General features: G+C 36.0%; 1 long non-coding RNA gene across 2 annotated transcripts; it reads left to right on the top strand.

Annotated features, from left to right (window-relative positions):
* Nucleotides 1-2192: 2192 nt before the first annotated feature.
* On the top strand, nucleotides 2193-3655 carry LOC149402405 (uncharacterized). 2 transcript variants are annotated; one of them, XR_016296182.1, is made up of 3 exons: nucleotides 2193-2230; nucleotides 2431-2695; nucleotides 2801-3655. It is a non-coding gene; the product is annotated as an uncharacterized LOC149402405 (long non-coding RNA). The 2 variants fall into 2 exon arrangements; XR_016296181.1 differs by having other exon boundaries at nucleotides 2435-2695; nucleotides 2801-3654.
* The last annotated feature ends 16250 nt before the right edge of the window (nucleotides 3656-19905 follow it).

Genomic DNA, 19905 nt, shown 5'->3' with positions numbered 1-19905 from the left:
TAATTCTACTCGAGGAGTTATTTCGACTCGAGGAGGACGGCTCGACTCGAGGAGGGTGACCCAAATCGAGGAGCAAAGCTTGACTCGACTCGAGGAGCTGAAAGTTTCGGCACGAGGACTTGCTAGTCGACTCGTGACGGAAAGCTTGCCGTTCTTCAGGACTTCCGGCCTGACCATCAGCCATTTGAACGGCGTGTCTTCTCGGTATTCCGGGTTTTCCGAAAACGACCAACAACATTTATTTTCTCATTTAGGCAGTGCTTATAATTGTTAACTAATTATGCTATAAATTTTTATAGAAATAGGTATAATTTTCCTCATGCCTTAATATATTTTGAAATATCTTTGTTATTTTTTGGATTAACAAAAATTTTTACCTATTTTTTTAGGTAGAAGTGGCCTTTCATCAATAGTAAACAGTCATATCAGCTAAAATAAAAGGTTCGATACATGAAGGACATTCTAGAGACAAAAAATTATTAATCATACTGTGAATCGGCCCTTTGCCAAGCGTATAAGCTAGCTTTTTTCTCTCACGAGAAATAAAATACCACGAACCACTGCATGCCTCAATTAACAACATGGATCTCTTAACAATATGAGACTGTCACAGACATTGGAGCTAATCACTGTTAACCGCGTTTTTTGGTCAACACTTAGAACCGCCCATGGTTCGGTCTAGGGCCGGACCCTATGACCGCACGTAGGTTGGATATGGTGAAATTTTCTCTTCTCGTCGTCTTTGCCTCGCCGGAAAGAGGTTTCCAACTTCTCGTCACTTCGTGATTAGTTCAACTTCGTGTTCGTCGTGTTCTTTGGGTTCTTCGCGATCTTCGGATTTGCCAAGTTCTTCGTGTTCAACGAGTCCTTCGCCTGAAAAGACAAGAAACGTGAACAAGAGGGACGCGGAGGGGTTTTCCCTATCCCACGCTCCGATGCTCAACATTAGTCGAGGTGGGGGGCTAATATCTCGTCTCAAGTGTTGAGAGAGAAAAATATAGTGAGTCGGGAGTGAAATAGAGATTTCTTAAGTTTGAGAAAACTTCATTTGAGAGTGGAGGAGAAGGGGTATTTATAGATGTGTGATGTGTGGAGTTCAAAGGCAATTTGGGCCGAGAGAGCTATTTTTGGTCGTGGGACACCAATACATGGCCGATAGTTTTACTTGGCCGAAGGCTGTTCTTGTTCTGCTGATAGTATTCAGGTGCATTGACCGATAGTTTCTTTCATTGGTGAGTGTGTATTTTGTATATATATAATGCATATATTATTAACGTATACATGTCTTCATGCATGTATTTACGTAATGTATACATTTTCTTATGTTATATATATATACTTAGCCCGTGTTGAGTAAATGCCGAAAGTCTTTTGCAATATATATATATATATATATATATATATATATATATATATATATATATATATATATATTTATGCATACATACATTCACGCTATTGCATGCATTATCTTGTGTTTATATACATACATATATATATATATATATATTCATATATATGATTTTTGTTCCAGAGATGACCTTTTTTTGCTTTCGGCATGTCGTTTTAACACTGTGAAAACGACGGCATAAGAATCACTATAGGCACTACCACAAAACTATTTATCAATTATAATTTTTTTTAACTATAGTTTGGGTCGTTATTGTAGTCTATTAAAGTAGACTGCGGTTAACAAATTTAAAAGATTTATTATATTCTATTCAAATTCAAAATTATAGTAATTAGATTTATATCCACTACGGTCAATGTAAAGCTGTAGCGTAAACGTTTAACAAAAAAGTTGCCAAAATTTTCAATGTTTTAAAAAGTGGGAAGAGAAATTGTCTCATTTGTCACCAATTCCATAGCATTTTCACACTTTCCACGAAAAGACTAATTTTGCCCAAAATGCCACCATCTATGTCAACAATGTTGACATCTAATAGTGAACGACAAAATAGATGTCAATATTGTTGACATAGATGATGATATTTTGGGCTAAATTAATCTTTTGGTAGAAAGTGAGAAAATATTATGAAATTTGTTGCAAATGAAGTAATTTCTTAAGAGGTAAATTTCCCTCTAAATATATCACTTAAATTTCGGAACTCTTTTTTATTTTTTACATCACTTCTTTCTAATCCCTCATTGGGTCTCAGCAACGAAAAAAAGGAAAAAAAAAACATTGAGCTAGAGAGAGAGAAGCTTCGTCGGAGCTCAAGTGAAGTAGGTCTAACATCTTGTTTCATTCGCTTCTTCTTTTTGAATTTCTCCAAGAAAATTATGGTTTGAATCCATTCTCTTCTTCTTTTTTGAATATCTCCAAAGAAATTAGGGTTTGAATCCCTTCTCTTCTTCTTCTTCTTCTTCTTCTTCTTCTTCTTCTTCTTCTTCTTCACGTACGAATGTTTAAACCCCTCCTCTTCTCAGGTAGCAACAACTCTCTCTCTCTCTCTCCATGGTTCACTCTCGGTCAGGAGAAGAGAATGATATGGCCGCGGGCTCAACAAGGTAAATATATCGATCCTCTTTTTCTTGTTCGAATTCCATAGAGGAATGTTTTACGAATGTTCACGAATTTTGGAATTGCGTTTTTCATAATTTGGATTTAGCAAATCTCCTCTAGTGATTTGAAGTTTTTGTGTGGAATTGTAATATGAGAATTTTGGGGATTGTTTGTCAAACATGGCACATGGTAAGATCTGTTATGTACACTGATATGTATTATTTATATTTATTTTATAATTTATTGTATGGAATTCTTGTTTGAACTGAAGAAGTATTTATGGTGGTGTTTCAGGTTCTATCCGAGAGATATAGATCAAGAAAGAGGGAAGGAAAGCGAGAGAAAGATAGATCAGAGCGAGAAATAGAGAACAATGAGCAGCAAGAGTTTTTTTTGTGAAGGAGCTCGATAATAGCGGTGAGCTCAGTCAATGTAACGTTGTGGTTTTCTTCTCTTCCTCTACTCGAAACCCACTCAGAAGTTATTTAGGTTTCCTTTTCCCTTTTTTTCTTTTCCTCTACTCGAAACCCACCGTAGCAACCTTCTCCAGCCACCGTGGTGTTTTCCCGTGCCGCAGTCTTATCGTACCCTTGTCGTTGTCTCTTGACAGGGTAATAAGAATGATAATTCTCTCTTTCTTTCTCCCACTTTGATAGGATCTGGAAGGATTTACTCTAAAGAGTTCCAAATTTCTGAAGATTATGGGAATATGGTGCTCCCGTAATTATGTTATTGAATGAATAAATAACAAAGGTTGGCCTTTCCTTCGACCTGAAACTCTCCCTAGATGCTTCGAATACCAAGACGGCTAATTAAAACTTGACCTAAACCTAAAGTGGCTGACGAATATTTATAGCCAACATGGTTTATTCCTAGACGCGTCTTTGGTATCCTGATTTTTCTTTTAGAAGTGACAAGTCGCTTCTATAAGAAAAATATCACTTCTAATTCGAAGCGACTTCAATGTCTCTTCTAAAAGCTCTTTATGTAGTAGTGAGGTTGTGTTGGATCTACTGTAGAGACAAAGATCTGTGCAGCAGATGAGGCCGCCAAAACATATAGCCGACTTGGCCGTATATTCACCTCTTTTGTCAAGATGCCAAATAAGCTCATCGCGATCAGCCTCTAGTGATAGCGAAATATCTGCGGTCGTGTTGACATAAACTGAAAAGTCAACCAGAAAGAAGTTCTCGCTGAGTTCGCTAAATGCTCATCACTTGAACATCATATATTATTTTAGTGTTATATTTACATTTATTTAATTTACGAAGAATATCCTCTCCCTTATATATATATATAAAATTTTGCCCGAACTAAATATAATGGATAATACTTTTATTAAGTTTGGTTGATTTCAGAATACTCATTTGCAATTAACTATAAGTATGCTATTAATTTTGAGCGCAACCTCTCCGCTCAAAGACTTTTGTGTCTCAACTTTGGGAGACAGGAGTTTATGTTTATTTTATAAATAAGTTGTTTTAGTTTTTTTCTCTTGTTACTACGAATGAGTTTTTTCGTCCACCATTTTTGCACCACCATCGTTATGGGATTGCTATTTTATTCCCAAAAGTGCCTTTTCGTGCACCCGAGCAACGGCCGATTACAAAGGTCTTTTCTCTAACAAGTAGAATAATTATGTTTTTATTTTTATTTTTTAAATTTTTTTATTTAATTATTCTTGTATATTGCAACTTTTGGATTTTAGTTTTATGTTTATTGTGTGTTTATGTCCCGAAAACATATTAGTCATCTTTTGTAATTTCTACTCGAGATGTTTTCGTACAGATATTCAGACGTTCTTTTTCAGGTTGGTTGGTACTCGGGTATTTGGATTCATCTATTAACCATGCATGGTTATTAAAGGAGCTATAGAGTTACTCTTAAATATAGTTTTTTTTTACGGTTTTTCACACACTATTTGCGATCAACTGATTCCTGTTTTGAATTTTATTCAATTTGAGATTTGAGGTCCTACATTTCCTTAGATATATCGCTGTTAGATATCTATATTTGTAAGTATTTTACCTGGTATTTAACGATATACCTCTTAGTTGTTTTTTAAAAAAAAAGTGTGCTAATTATTTTACCCTTGATAATGTATCTAAATAAAAGTCATTAAAAAAATTAAGAAAATAACAATCTTAAATGTTTGACATTGTTAAATAACCAACGTTTGGTAAATCTTAGGTAAATAGCCGTAAATAATGACGTGACCTAATATATGAAGTTGGCTATTTATCTAATATTTACGTTTGTAAATACATGAAAATAGATATTTACTTAAAATTTATCAAACGTTGGTTATTTAGCAATGTCAAACGTTTAAGTTGACTATTTTCCTATGGGTCATGTTGCTAAATAGCCAATTTAAAATTATGAATTCGCAAAATAGCCAAGATTTGTCTTAATTTAATGAAATAACTAAAATGTACAGTAATCTGGTTTCAAATTATTTTTGTCCAAAAGATTAATTTTTTTGAAAGTGATAAATTTATTATAATAATTGTCAAAATTTTTAATCTGGTCAAAATTTTTTTGAAAACGTAAATTTGACTACTTTTGCTGAAAGTTTAAACTTTAATTATTTTGCTAATTAATAAGTTTCAAATAATTATTTGGTATGATTTTTTCTTTTCCTAGTGGACCCTTTAAAAAATTATATACGTTAAATAAAACTAGAAAGAATCGGTCACAATTAATAACAAATCTGAAGAAAGATTAGTGGGATTGATCGACTATAACATATAAAAGTGTATATACAATAAAAAGCTTGTAACTAAATAAATAATCATCGATTATTAAATTTTGAAATTGTATCTACAAAATGAACGGGATTTGAATTAATGAAATTATTCATGTTTTCTCCTTTGCTGGTTCCACTCTATTAGTTCGTTGTTTGTTTATAAACGAGTGATGAATACTTCTAATCATAACCTTCAAAATTTTATTATTAAAATGGGCTCTATATTTTTTTTTCGCTCTTTTTACAAATGTTATAAATAAATCTTATTCATGTCACCTGTTCATTTCTCATCTTACAATATATATATATATATATATATATATATATATATATATATATATATATATATATACATTGAATGTGAACTTCTTAAGAAAATAGCTAAAATTAATAAAAACCTAATAGATCTAAGATATATATATATATATATATATATATATATATATATATATATATATTATTTTATTTTTGTGTGGATTTCAGTCGAACAAGACTCCTAAAATCATAATCTTGAACAGGCGAATATCGGCATTTCTGTTCGTGATTTATATAATAATCTCATAATGACTTGTTACCTAGATAGACGGGCAACCCACATATTATTTTGTTGTATTTATGATTGTTTCTGGTCCATTTTTCATCTTCTTTCTTTCAAAGTTTTTAAATTTCTTTTACGCCATTCTTGTAATCTAAGCAAACTTTTGGCTTTTATCAATATATCCATTTGAGGAGTCATTTATATATAAAAAAAATCAATAATATATAAAGGGATGATATAAATAGTTAGCTAAAGAAGGAATGATATTAATATTTCTACAAACATATGTAAGAATAAGATTTGTTTTTTAAAAGTCGGCTTCTAATACTTTGTCGCTTCTAAAACTTAAAAGCAACATTTTAAGAAGCGACATGTTGCTTCTAAATCCTCGACAATGTCGTGAGAAACTTTTTCCGTCAGTCCGCGGAAAATGATTTAAAAGCGATATGTCGGTTCTAAAAAGCCTTACCATTTCGTGGAAAATGTCATAGAAGTAACATGTCACTTCTAGTGTCTCTTCCAACTCATTTATTTTTGTTTTTAGAATTGATGATTATTATTATTTGCATATTATATTTAATTTTCAAAGAACATAAAACTCATAAAGAAAAGAGAGAGGGCTATGGTGGTGGTAGTGATGGTGATGGTGAAGGGTTGCGGTGGTGGTGATGGAGGGGTCTTGGTCGGAGGGTGGTGGAGGGGTCTCATCTTGAGATACTCCAAAAATAAAATAAAATAGAGAGATAGAAACTTAGCAGCGTGGTGTTTGGAGATGGTTGTCGACGTGGTGGCCGGAGATGGTGGTTGATGTGGCGACCGGCGTGGTCGAAGGAATGAAGGCGGAGCTTCCAGAAAGAGAGAGAGAGGAGAGAGAGAGAGAGAGAGAGAGAGAGAGAGAGAGAGAGAGAGAGAGAGAGAGAGAGAGAGAGAGAGAGAGAGAGAGAGAGAGAGATAAGGAGACCCAAGACGGAGGCAAAGACAAGCTCTGGTTACTAGAGGCGAAAAACAATCATAGAGGGAGAGTGTAAGAAATAAAGTGAGAAAGACATAGAGAGATAGATAGATAGAGAATGAGACTCAAGGAGGAGGCAAGGACGAGGTTAGGTAACAAGAGGCGGAAAACAATCAAAGAGAGAGAGAGATTGAAATTTTTGGGGAAAAGCGGAATGATGAAGAAAAAGAAAAATGTTTTAAATAGAGTTGACCTAGGTTTTAGAAGCGAGATTAAAAGAAACATGTCGCTTATAAAATAGAGGTCAACTAATGTGCCGTCAAAACAAAGAGTTTCGTACTACACTTAGAATAAGAAGAGGGCAAATCATAACACTTAAAATTTCACAAAATTTAGAAGCGACCTTAGAAGCGAAAAGTCACTCCTAAAATGCGGAAAATGTTTAGAAGTGACGACATGTATCGCTTCTAATTCTAAAAATTTCAATTTCAAAAGAATGTGTCTTTTAAGAGTTATTATTTTTAAAACAGTTTTCTTATAACAAAAAGCGATTTGTCGCTTCTTGTGCTAGTTGTTATCGGTCCATTCTGGGCCTCCGATAAGCATATGGCATAATACAAAGGTCCACAAGAAATCAACCAGCTTTGGCCTGACAGGGCCCACGAGCATGTTGTCAATGGTGCCCACAAGATGAGTTGTAGTCTTTATTTTGTACATTTGATGTAATAAAGTCTCACGAAGACTCTTGCTTGTAATTGCTTATTCATTAATAAAAGGTTGAAGCGTTCATTCATTCCTCCCTGTCTGTTTGAAGCTTTATGATAAAACATTAGTCTTTAGTCCATAAACAAACTAAACAACTTACGAAGAGACAAATGTAGATTTTCATGAACAAACTCTTCGTAGTTTGCTTAAAACGATATATTCACAATCTAAGGGTCAAAGGACTATTGACCTCAGTATGATTGTTAGAAGAATCTATGATGTCTGGTTATGAGGCATTGAGAGTTGGAGACTCTATAGTTCTTCTAGGTATCTTCCGAAGGTACTGAATTGACCAGTGCACTTCTAGAGACAAAATAAGAACAAACCATTTAACCTCTTATGTCTCGAAGTCACTACGTATGAATTGCATCGTGCTTACCTTAATCCTGAAATGAGAGATGTCATTTCACACCTTACGTATTCTCATTTGAGAAAGTCAGAGTTCGGACTCACTATGTGATTCCGAACAAGGCCTATTGGTGAAGTACTAAGTTGTGAGAATGTCATGAGTAACTTTGCGAAGTTCTCATAGATATGGAATTCATGTACAAGATTGCTGAAATGCAATGTATATCACCTCATGCTTTGTTCCTTGGAATGTGAATAAATGAACTGGCCAGTGTCCAAATTGAGTCTAGATTCTTTTGGATGAAACAATGTGACTTGGTAGCTCCTCGTCAATACATTGTTTCTAACTTATTCACAAGCTACAAAGGAGTTGAGGAAATAACAGCTAGAATGGTAAAATGGTAATTTCGTAAATCCCGACTAGCTGATGGTATTCATGAAGGGTAAACATAGATAATATTCTGTGGATCCACTCATTACAATTAGGTTGAATTCTTGAGTAGAAAATAAATTCATTTGAATCGAGAGATTTTCAGTGTCAACTCTTTAGTGGAGTCAGTGGACATTAAGCTAAACTTGGAAAAGGTTTTGTGAAATTTTGAGTCCAAGTGTTTAGCTCAAGCTTTGTTCATTTGGATCCATGAGGTCACTGTCTCGAATCACATCGAGTAGGAATAGTTAAACTGGAAGCTAAGTCAAAACACGAACGAAAATTGTCAAAATGGTATTTTTGTCTTTTGAGACATAGGATGAAATGAATGTCAATAAATTTTCTGACATGGTCATTTGATGACAATTAACACTCGGCCAAAATTGGATTTATTCGGCCTTGTATATTAATTTCATTTCATAAGAATTTTATTGAAAATTCTTAATGGGCCTTTTTCATGTTGTCATGAACAAATGGAAAAGCTTCTAGAAGCCTTTTCTAGATGGTTTAGACGCCCAACATACCCAAAGAAAGAGAGAATATTTTGTGCATGAATGTATCAAGATACTTGCCAAAAGAAAAAAGAGGAAACAAATTTGTATATGGATGCACTAAGGGAATCGGTCAAGTGAGAAAAAGGCAAGGCAAGGAACAAAAAAGGAAACAAATCCAAGCCTTCTAGAAGGCTGCCTTGGCCGCCCAAATGAAAGAGGTAATAAGGCCATATTGCTCATGAATATGTGAAATTCTATAGAAGAGGAAATTACCTTATTGAAGGCAAAGCCTCTCCTATAAATAGGAGCCTCATTCTTCACATTTCATTCATCCAAGTTTAAGAGATTTGAGAGACTCTCTCTCTAGAACTTGGCCGATCCTCTCTCTCTATCTAGTTAATTTTCGGTTTTTTGTTTTGGCACCTAGGTCCTCATTTGACCTAGTGTTTAGCTCTGCGACTTCAAGACTCGTTCTTAAGTTGTAGTGTTTAAAAGTGCCCACACACTAATTCCTTTTTATCTTGAGTGATTTAGTGATAGAAACTTTCGTGGTTGCTCGAGTTAACGAGAAAGGAAGAGAGACGTGCTGCGAGGGGAGACGAACGTTGCAACCTTTTCCAAAAGCTTCTCAACGTTCAAGCTTCTAAAAAGGTTAGTAATCTTTTATGCTCATATTAGTTTTTATTTACATGTGCTTGCTCTTTGTCTAGGTTAGTAAAAACTGTGTTACTTGAAAAAGAAAATTTTTAAAATTCCGCCGCTTACCGAAGCGTTAAACTTTTTCTTAAACCCTAGATCAATTCCAACAGAGCATTCAATCTTGCCCAAAGAGGAACAAGAAGTGGCTGCCGCAATTTCTCTATCCAACCTGCAGGACGCCTTCCAAGGCCAACTGCCAGACGCCTGCCATAGCTGAAGGGCCGAATGCCTGCCACGGCTGACAAGCCAGACGCTTGCCATGGCCGAACGGCCGGATGCCTTCCAAAGCTGACCGGCTAGATTCCTGCCATGGCTGACTGGCTGGACGCCTGCCCTATATGATCGGCCGTTTGCCGGTCGGTCAAATGCAAGTACTGGCCCAGTGGCGACCGACTGACGGTCGGACGGCCCTTGTCCGTGCACCCGTCTGAAGCATCCTGTAGCCTTATTGAACCCGAAGGTCTATAAATAAAAGACATTGGCTCAAGTCATGGGTAAGTTATTTGTGAGTTTGAAACGCTGATGAAATACCGTGGAGGTTTGTTTCTCTCGCTATCTCTCTCTAAACACCCAAAATTACCTAAAACCCTCTATCTTCCACCTTAATCCAATTAATGTTGAGCGTTGGAGATGTAATTAGAGGCAATGCCTTTGTTTCCTTTTAACGTAGTTCGTTTCTTCGTATTTGCAGGCCACTTGAAGGACGTGGATGACATTCATCACTGGGAATAGACTCGAGATACCGAGTCGAAGATAGCTATAGAGCAAGGCTTGCAAGGCGACCGCGCGACCATCGTCGAAGAAACCAACCGCAGGTTCGCGGACCTCCTTGCCCAACCTGGGGTGAATAGGACCCTTATAGCAAGCCTCCTCAGTTACAATATTCAGCGGGGTTTGCTAAAAAAACATTCAAGGGGTTAGCTTAGCCTAAGAGGCAAGTTATCTGAATCTCGACAACGAGCTCAACCGCGACTACGTTGACGAGACCAAATATGAAGAAACATATTCCCAAACTAACCTCGAATGCTTGAGGGGCGATGGGGGTGCACTGAAAAGTGTCCAGATGCATGCAGCTCCTTCCGATCGTTAGACCTCTGGAGGTTTTAGACGACATGCAATCTCGAGGTAGAGGGGTGGAAATTCGCAACCCTCTGCCGTGAACATATTAAGCCGATGGGATGATGGCACTGATAATCAAGGTGCTCGACAAAGAGTGCGCTCGAGGTATGCGAATCATGATAGGAAATAAGGTGGTATAACACATGAACAATTGCTCTATTACCCATTGTTGAAAATTCACAACTTGGTGTCAGACACGAACAATCTCTCTAATTCCAATTATTGGGAAAATAAAGGTTGTTAATATCGGATGTGAACGATCGCTTCGTTGCTATTTGATGCGTAAATTACTTCCTTAGGGTTAATTACTGTTCCCATGTATTGAACACGAACAATAATTTCAATACTTCTTATTGGGTAACCAATCTCTAAACTCTTACAATATGTTTACTAGTGAGGAATAGAATAATACACGAACAATCGCTACTCTTTAACGAAAACAATAATTACCAGGATAATCAAAATTATTCAATAACAACATATATAATATTGGGACGAGCACAATCAACACAAACCATAAGAGGACTTAATTACGTACCTTTCGGCTCAGCTACAGGTTCTTCACGCTCCTAGCTTTTGGATCTCCTTGCTTCTCGGAATTCTCGACGGCTCCTTGCTCTTTGGATCTTCAAATCTCCAACCTCTCGGCTCCTTTCTCCTTGGATCTTTGGATCTCCAAGCTCTCAGAATCCTCGACGACTCCTTACTTTTTGGATCTTTGGATATCCAAGCCTCGGATTCCTCGGTTGCTCGTCGGTTGATAGATACCACAATCTTCCATGATATAATCTCCAGAAGGATAGAGACTAAGGTGTGGGCCAACTCTTTTTTTCACTAATTACTCCAACAAGATGTCAGAATAAATCTTTCTTTCTCTGGGAGATGGTATGAAGAAATTTTCCAACTTCGAGAGAGAGGAAAAATCGTCCAAGACCAGAGGGGGGAGATGCATGAATTTCAAGAGTGGAATTGTGATGAGTTGACCTCATTTCTTCTACCCCAAGCCCCCTATTTATAGCTTTTTAGTTTACCCAAAATAAAATATGCACTTACTTGATTTTTTTTGTAATCAATGTGAGAGATTTATTTTATAAATAGAATAAATCAAATATCTTCAAGATACTTTAATAAATATACATGGCTCAACTAGACAGATTCATACAAAAGGGTCAAGAACACAAGGTTCGCAAACTATTGAAATTATTTTTTGGACTCAAGCAAGCTTCTCGATCCTGGAACCCAAAGTTTGACGAGGTCATCCAGACCCACAATTTCGAACAAAATCTTTATGAGCCTTGTGTGTACAAATACTCAAAAGATAAAGTTGTGGTTTTCTTAGTGCTTTATGTCGATGACATCTTACTCATAGGAAGCAATATACCTTTCCTATCTGACATAAAAGCATGGAAGACAAAGCAATTCAAGATGAAAGACTTAGGAAATGCCGCTTATGTTATGGGAATCCAAATTATTTGTGATAGGAAGAACAAAGCACTAGATCTGTCTCAAGGTACTTATATTGATAAGGTACTTGCTCATTTTTCAATGCATAATGCTCATGGTGCACTGTTACCAATGCGTTCAGGTTTATTCCTATCTAAAGAGTAGTGTCCCAAGAGACCGCAAGAAGAAGAGGATATGAGACGAGTACCATATGCTTCGGCTGTTGGGAGCCTCATGTATGCTATGTTGTGTACAAGGCCTGGCATATGCTATATAGTGGGCTTAGTTAGTAGATACCCGTCAAACCCAGGTCTTGATCATTGGATAGCTATTAAACAGATATTGAAATATCTTAAGAGAACTAGGGATATGATGCTAATATACACAAGTGAGAACTTGGTGGTACAAAGTGTTAGGAATTCTTTCCCACGAGAAGATTTATTTGTAATTTTTGCTAAAATATTAATAAAATAAAGTTCCGACATTTATAATCTATTTGAATTGAAAGCGTTATCTACTATTGCAAATAGTTACAACAAACGTTCATCAATCCTTAGTCTCCGTATTAAACTGAGCCACGTGATGGGCACCTGAGTTCAGGCGCTGAACTAAAACAAGGTCAGTGACTGATACAAGCCTGGGTAGCTGTATCCGAAGTCACATATGTGGAACACGAGTGGAGGTGGGTGCATTCTACACTTGTGGTAAGTGTACGATCGGGACAGACTTTGGTTATGAATGTGTCGTGTAAGGACTGTTACAACGCACCAACCAGGGTCACTATGATGGTCACAGTGAGACTTGATCTAAATCCTGAAGTGTTCATGGACTTCTAGGTCTTGTTACTTAGTTATTTGATTCATCACGTTAAATGCCAATTGAGGTTGCATAAACAGATGTTTTGGGAACTCGGGACTTGATCGGAGAAGGGAAGTGTTTCACAGATACGGAATCCAGCCTTCCTGAAAGAAGGTAAACGTTCTCTCAGCTAAGGGTTGATTCCAGTATCGATAGATTGCGCGCACTCTCATAGTAAGTAACGTTCGAGAGAATCTTTCGTTGGGGAAGCAACAATGCTTAGGGCTCATTTGTATGAGAAAGGTAGAACAGAATAATTGACCTCTTCTCGATACGGGTTGAACCTGGAGGATCTTGATGACGTACTGACTATATCAGTGGACACTCGTCACGATGAGTAAATATAATTCCAGTATTAAAGGAGAGTTCAATCTTAGCTTACACGGTGGAGTATTGACTAAGATTAGACGAATCGATCGAGAAAGCGAAAGAACTATTTCGTCTTTTTGATCAGTTTCGTTAAGCTTCAACTACTGGGTCCATAGTCCCCGATTTGGCTTCGATAAAGACGAATAGGAACTTTCTAATAATAATGTTTTTATTATAATCTCACATGTTGTAATATGATTATCAGCATACATGTGAAATTTTTTTTATTTGTCGAATCAACTATTTATAGTGGAATTAATTATTTGTTGTTGGATCAAGTAAATAATTAATTGAATTTTGAATTGGGCCTTATGGGCATTGCAAAATTTGAAATTCCTTGGCCCATGGAGAAGCAATTAATTTGTCCATACCCACAGTGGGTATATTGGGAAAACGCCCAAAAACGAAATCATTTGCTCATGGGCACATGAAATTCGAAATACCCATAGTGGGTATATTGAGAAAACGCCCAACTTTTCTATTTCATGATTTAAATAAAGAGAATAATATTTAAAAGAAAATAAGATATTTGCCTTTATTCTCTCTGTATTTAAATTCCTAATATCTAGGAGATAATATTAGATTTGATAATATCGCACTATTTAAAATACAATAAGATATTACCTTTTTAAATAGATCCCTTATTTAAAGGAAGATATTATAGAATAATATATCATAGATTATGATCTACGGGTTAAGAGAGAAAGTAGGAATTTTAATAAAGATCTAACGGTTGATCTTTAATTGGAGACTAGGGTTTCCTAAAACCTCTCCATTCACTACTATAAATAGGGGTTCAAGGGAAGAGAAAAGAATGCACCTAATTGCTCTAGAATTTTTGCTATTCCCTCTCTTTGGTGGACGAAAATTTCTCTCTCTCCCTTGCCCTCGGAACTCCGTGATTCCAACCCTATAAACACGGTGCGACCTGAATTCATTGTTCGAGGTCGTAGTGAGGTAAAAATTGTGCCCACTCATATTTCCTATTCGTCTCGGAGATTACGTTTCGAAAGACTGCGGTGTCATCAATGACGGCTTGAAGCTGATCCCGAAGTTTCAGAAACAACACGAAGGTGTAGTCTTATAAAGACTGAAGACAGATTTTTCAAAGCTTTAAGATTCAGTTCATGAGCCCAATGAGTAAGTGTCACTAGAACTTAATCTAATTTTTTTATCGGTTGCTTGCTCGCTCTCATACTTTTATAGTACACACAAGTAAATCTAGATTCTTGTTTAATAACCACCTTAATTAGCTTTCAAGTAGCGTAATTATTTTTTCCGCACGGTTACTTAGGTGAACTAATCACCAACACAAAGATACACTAACTTTGATTTCCAAGAAGACCGTGACATGTTGAAGTCTACATCTGGGTCATTGTTCACTCTCAATGGAAGAGTGATATTTTGGAGAAGCATTAATCAATCAAGTATTGCAGACTCCACAATGGAAGCTGAATATATTGCGGCCTCCGAGGCAGCCAAAGAGGCTATCTGGCTTAAAAAAAATTGATCGAACTAGAGGTGGTTCCTAACATGAGTGAACCTATTTAACTCCACCGTGATAACATTGGAGCTATAGCAAACTCAAAGGATTCTCGTAGCCATAAGAGAAGAAAGCATATAGAACGAAAATACCAACTTATAAGGGAGATTGTTTGGAGAGGGGTCGTGGCTATCATGAAGATCTCGACGCTGGAAAAAATCGCGTATCCGATGACAAAGGGGCTGTGTGAACGTGTGTTGACTAAAACGTTATCAATAAAATTAAATTATGTCATTTTTATCCATATGAATTGAAAACGTTATTTCCATTTAAGATTTATAAACATTCATCTAATCCATAGTCTCCGTATTAAACTGAATTACATGCTGGGCATCTATGTTTGGGCGGTGAACCAAAACTTGGTCGATGATTGATCCAAGCCTATATAGCTATATCCAAAATCATATATGTGGAAAAAAAGTGAAGGTTGATAACTTGGTGGGAGCATTCTGCACTTTTGGTAAGTGTACGACTACAACAGACATTGTATGTTGATGTGTCGTTTAAGCACCGTTACGACATACTAATCACGGTCGCTATGATGATCACAGTGATACTTAATCTGAATCCTGAAGTGGTTATAGAGCATCTTCTTGTGTCTTTTTTGAGCGAATATTTTTTTATTTAAAAATAAAGCATCCTACTAGTTCTTTGACTCACTCGTTAATGGCTACTTGTAGATGCTAGAATACTCATGTCTTGGGAATTCGGGATATGATCTGAGCGGAAAATGATTCACAAATATGGAATCTAGCCTTTCTTAAAGAAGATCAATGTTCACTCACCTAAGGGTTAATTCCAGAACCAATAGATTGCATGCACTTTCGTAGTAAGTACGTACGAAATAATTTTTCGCTAGAGAAGCAACGATTTGTTGTCAATGGTGCCCACAAGAAGACTAGTAGTCATTACTTATGTACATTTGATGTAAAAAAGTCTAACGAAGACTTTTGCTTGTAACTGCAGAATAATTAATAAAAGTTGAAACGTTCATTCGTTCTTCCTTGTCTATTTGAAGCTTTGTGATAAACTATAGTCTTTAGTCATTAAACAAACCTAACAACAAATGAAGTGTCAAATATAGATTAACATGAACAAACTCTTCATGGTTTGCTTAAAACTATATATTTGCAATCTAAGGGTCAAAGGGCTATTGATCCCGGTATGATTGTTAAGAGAATCTATGATGTATGGTTACGGGACACTGAGAGTTGGAGACTCTATAGTTCTTCTAGGTATCTTCTGAAGGTATGAATTGACTAGTGCACTTCTAGAGATAGAATAAGAACAAACCATTTAACCTCTTATGTCTCGAAGTCACTATGTACGAATTGCATCGTGCTTACCTCAATCCTGAAATGAGACATGTCATTTCATAGCTTACGTACTCTCATTTGAGAAAGTCAGAGCTCTAGACTCACTATGTGATATAGACAAGACCTATTGGTGAAGTTTTAAGATCTATGGACAAGTAACTTTGTGAAGAACTCATAGATATGGAACCCATGTACAAGATTGCTGAAATGCAATGTATATCACCTCATGCTTTGTTCCTTGGAATGTGAATAAATGAACTGGCCAGTGTCCAAATTGAGTCATGACTCTTTTGGATGAATCCATGTGACTTGTTAGCTCCTCGTCAGTACATTGTTTCTAACTTATTCACAAGCGACAAAGGAGTTGAGGAAATAACAACTAGAAGGGTAAAATGGTAATTATGTAAATCCCATCTAGTTGATGATATTCATGAAGGGTAAACATGGATAATATTCAATGGATCCACTCATTACAATCAAGTAGAATTCTTGAGTAGCAAATATATTTATTTGAACCGAGAGATTTCAGTGTCAGCTCTTTAGTTGAGTCAGTGGACATTAAGCTAGAACTTGTAAAAGGTTTGTGAACTTTTGAGTCCAAGTATGCTAGCTCAAGCTTTGTTCATTTGGATCCATGAGGTCACTACCACAAGTCATTAGAGTAGGATTAGTTAAACATGAAAGCTAAGTCAAAACAATTTCAAATGTTGAACTAGACAAGTTTTACGAAAATTGTCTAAAGGGTAATTTTGTCCTTTTGGACATAGGATGATATGAATGTCAATAAATAAGTTTTTTGACATTGTCATATGATGACAATGAATTTAAACCACACGACCAAGTTGGGAAATTGGGCCTTGAGGATTGAATTTCATTTCATGGAATCTTATGTGAAAATTCTACATGAGCTTTTCTTATATTGTCATGAACAAATAAACAAACATCTAGAAACATGTTCTAGAAGCTCTAAATTTCGTGCATACCATAGAGAGAAAGAGAAACTATTTTGTGCATTGATGTATGAAGATACTTGCCAAAAGAAAAAGAGGAATTAAATTTGCTTCATGAAGAAACATGTTGGACGGCCAAAGAGGAAGAAAAAAAATGAGGAAACAAATCCATGTGGAACGAGGTAATGGGTTACATGCCCAAATAGAAAAAGGAAACAAGGGATTTGCTCATGAATATGTGATATTCAATAGAGAAGAGGAAACTACTTTTTCAAGGTAATCCCTCCTCCTATAAATACCCCACCTCATTCATATGGTTCAACACAATTTTAGAGATTGAGAGCTTCTCTCTCTGGCCTTGTAGCCGCCCATCTCTTATGTTTTGACACCTAGGTTCTCATTAGACCTAGTGTTTTTTTAGCTCTTTGGCTCTAAGACAAGTTCTTGAGTCATAATGTTTAAAAGTGCCCACACACTAAATCCTAACCATACTCGAAAGACTCTAGTGGTAGAAAGATTCGTGGTTACTCACAGGTTCAAGAAGACTTATGGAAGACAAGCTAAGTTGGGAGACGAGCGATTCAACCTTCCTAAGGCTTCTCAACGCTCAAGCTCCATTCAAGGTTGGTACCGAGTGAAAAGTCAAAGTAGTTATAAAATTTTAAATTATAAGCTCATGCACTTTGTCTAGGTAGTAAAACGTTTTACGAGTTTTTAAAGAAATTTTTATATTCCGCCGCTTGCCAGAAGCGATAATATTTTCTTAATCCTAGATCTATTCCAACACGATTCTTAGGGCTCATATGTATAAAGAAAGGTATAACAAAATAATTGACCTTGATACGGGTCAAACCTGGAGGATTAGAATCATGAACTGACTATATCAATGGACACTATTACGATGAGTAAAATATAATTCTAGTCATAAAAATAGTGCAGTCTTGGCTCATTTTGTGGAGTGTCACCAAGATTGACGAATCGATTAAATAAGAGAAATGAATTTTTCATCTATTTTAAACATATTTGTAAGAGCTTTTGTTACTAGGTCCATAGTCCTCGAGTCGGCTCTGACAAAGATGAATAAGAACTCTCTAATAATAATAAGATTTGTTGTTTACAATCTCATAGCTGTAAATTGCTTAACAACATTTATTCGGAAATTTGTCTATTTTCCGAATTAATATTTGTTGTGGAATTAAATACTTATTGTTAGAACAACTATTTAATTAATTGAATATTAAGTTGGGCCTTATGGATACTGTAAAATTCGAAATTTTTTAATACCACTAGTTGGGTGCCTACTTTAAATTTAAATACCCAATATTCTCTCTTTAATTAGTTTATATATTTGTGGAAAAGAAATCAGGTATATAAATAAAAAAGAGAGAAAATAATAATGGTTAAGATAATCTTTCTCTATTAAATAAGGAAATAAGATATTCACATTTATTCTCTCTCATTAATATATTCCTAATATCTAGGAGACTAATAATGGAAAAAACATTCTCTCTATTAAATAAGGAAATAAGATATTGTCATCATTATTCTCAAATATCTAGATTCCTTTAATATAGGAGAAAAATAAGGGAATATAATATCCTAGATTCTGATCTGATGGATGAGAGAAAAAGTAGGATTTGTAGTCAAGATCCAATATTTCATGTTGAACAATAAAATAGGAAGGAATATAGGAGAATAAGGAAACCCTAATGGCTTCCTAAAATATCTTCATCCTACCACTATAAATAGGAGTCATGGAGAACACAATAGATATATACTTGTGACAACAATTGGAGATGAAATTTCAGGCCTACATTCTCTATCTCTAAGTGGCCCAACTCTCTCCCGCCCCCCCTCTCTCTCTCCCTCTCTCTCTCTCTCTCTCTCTCTCCCTTGGAACTCGTTATTTCAATAAAAAAAACGATAAAACCGAAACTCTAAATCGGTAGTCGTTCTGAGATAACGAGTGAGCCCACACTTTATTCCTATTTTTTTTTCCAGAGATTACGGTTTGGAAGATTATAGTATCATCCTTGGAGATCCAAAGACGAGAGTCATGTCATCGTTCCCGAAGACTAAAGCTTGAAGATCGAGTGGTTGAAGCACAAAACTAGATCTTGAAGAACTCGATTGAAGATTTTATAGCAGATTGCCAAACGCGTAAGTGATCTGATAACTTTTATTATAAATTGGTTACTTGTGCTGCTCTCTAGTTTACACAATTCATTTAGCAAATCTAGATCATATTAATAATCGTATAATTAATTAGCTAGATTTCTCAATTTATTATATTCCGCATGGTTATAGGGATATAAATTCCCTTACGTGCTATAAGAACTAGTTGTTTTTGCTTAATTGTTTCATCCGTTCATGCTTTTACATTATTTTGGTTTGAATAAAATTATATTGGATTATAATTTTCGTTCGATTCGATATATGAATATGCGAATTTTGTTCGATGTTGATCGTAGATTATTTGATTCTCGCTTTTTAGAATTTTTGTACACCCAAAATTCAAAGAGTTTAGGTTTTGTGTAATTTATTTTCCGCAAATATTATTATTGTCTTGTAATCCAACGAACGATGTAATGTGATCACGACGATCGGCGATAGACGGACCAACACCGACAAAGCACGATGAGATCGGAGGAAGGCCTCGATGGCCGCAAAATTGCCCCGCCACGGCAGCGGGGGCTTCTGGAAAAAGGCGGACAACACGTCTACCTATGCCCTTTGGGGCTATTCTGTGCCGTCCTCGTGGCGGAGCTCCTTTGATGAGGCCTAGCCCTGCTGTGGCCGGCAGGGGCTGGTGGGATTCGTCCAGGCTTA

This window comes from Urtica dioica, chromosome 3, assembly GCF_054948205.1.
Source record: "Urtica dioica subsp. dioica isolate 48M chromosome 3, U.dioica_male_clone48M_v1_H2, whole genome shotgun sequence".
Classification (NCBI taxonomy): Eukaryota; Viridiplantae; Streptophyta; class Magnoliopsida; order Rosales; family Urticaceae; genus Urtica; species Urtica dioica.
This window is presented reverse-complemented; position numbering and strand designations above follow the sequence as displayed.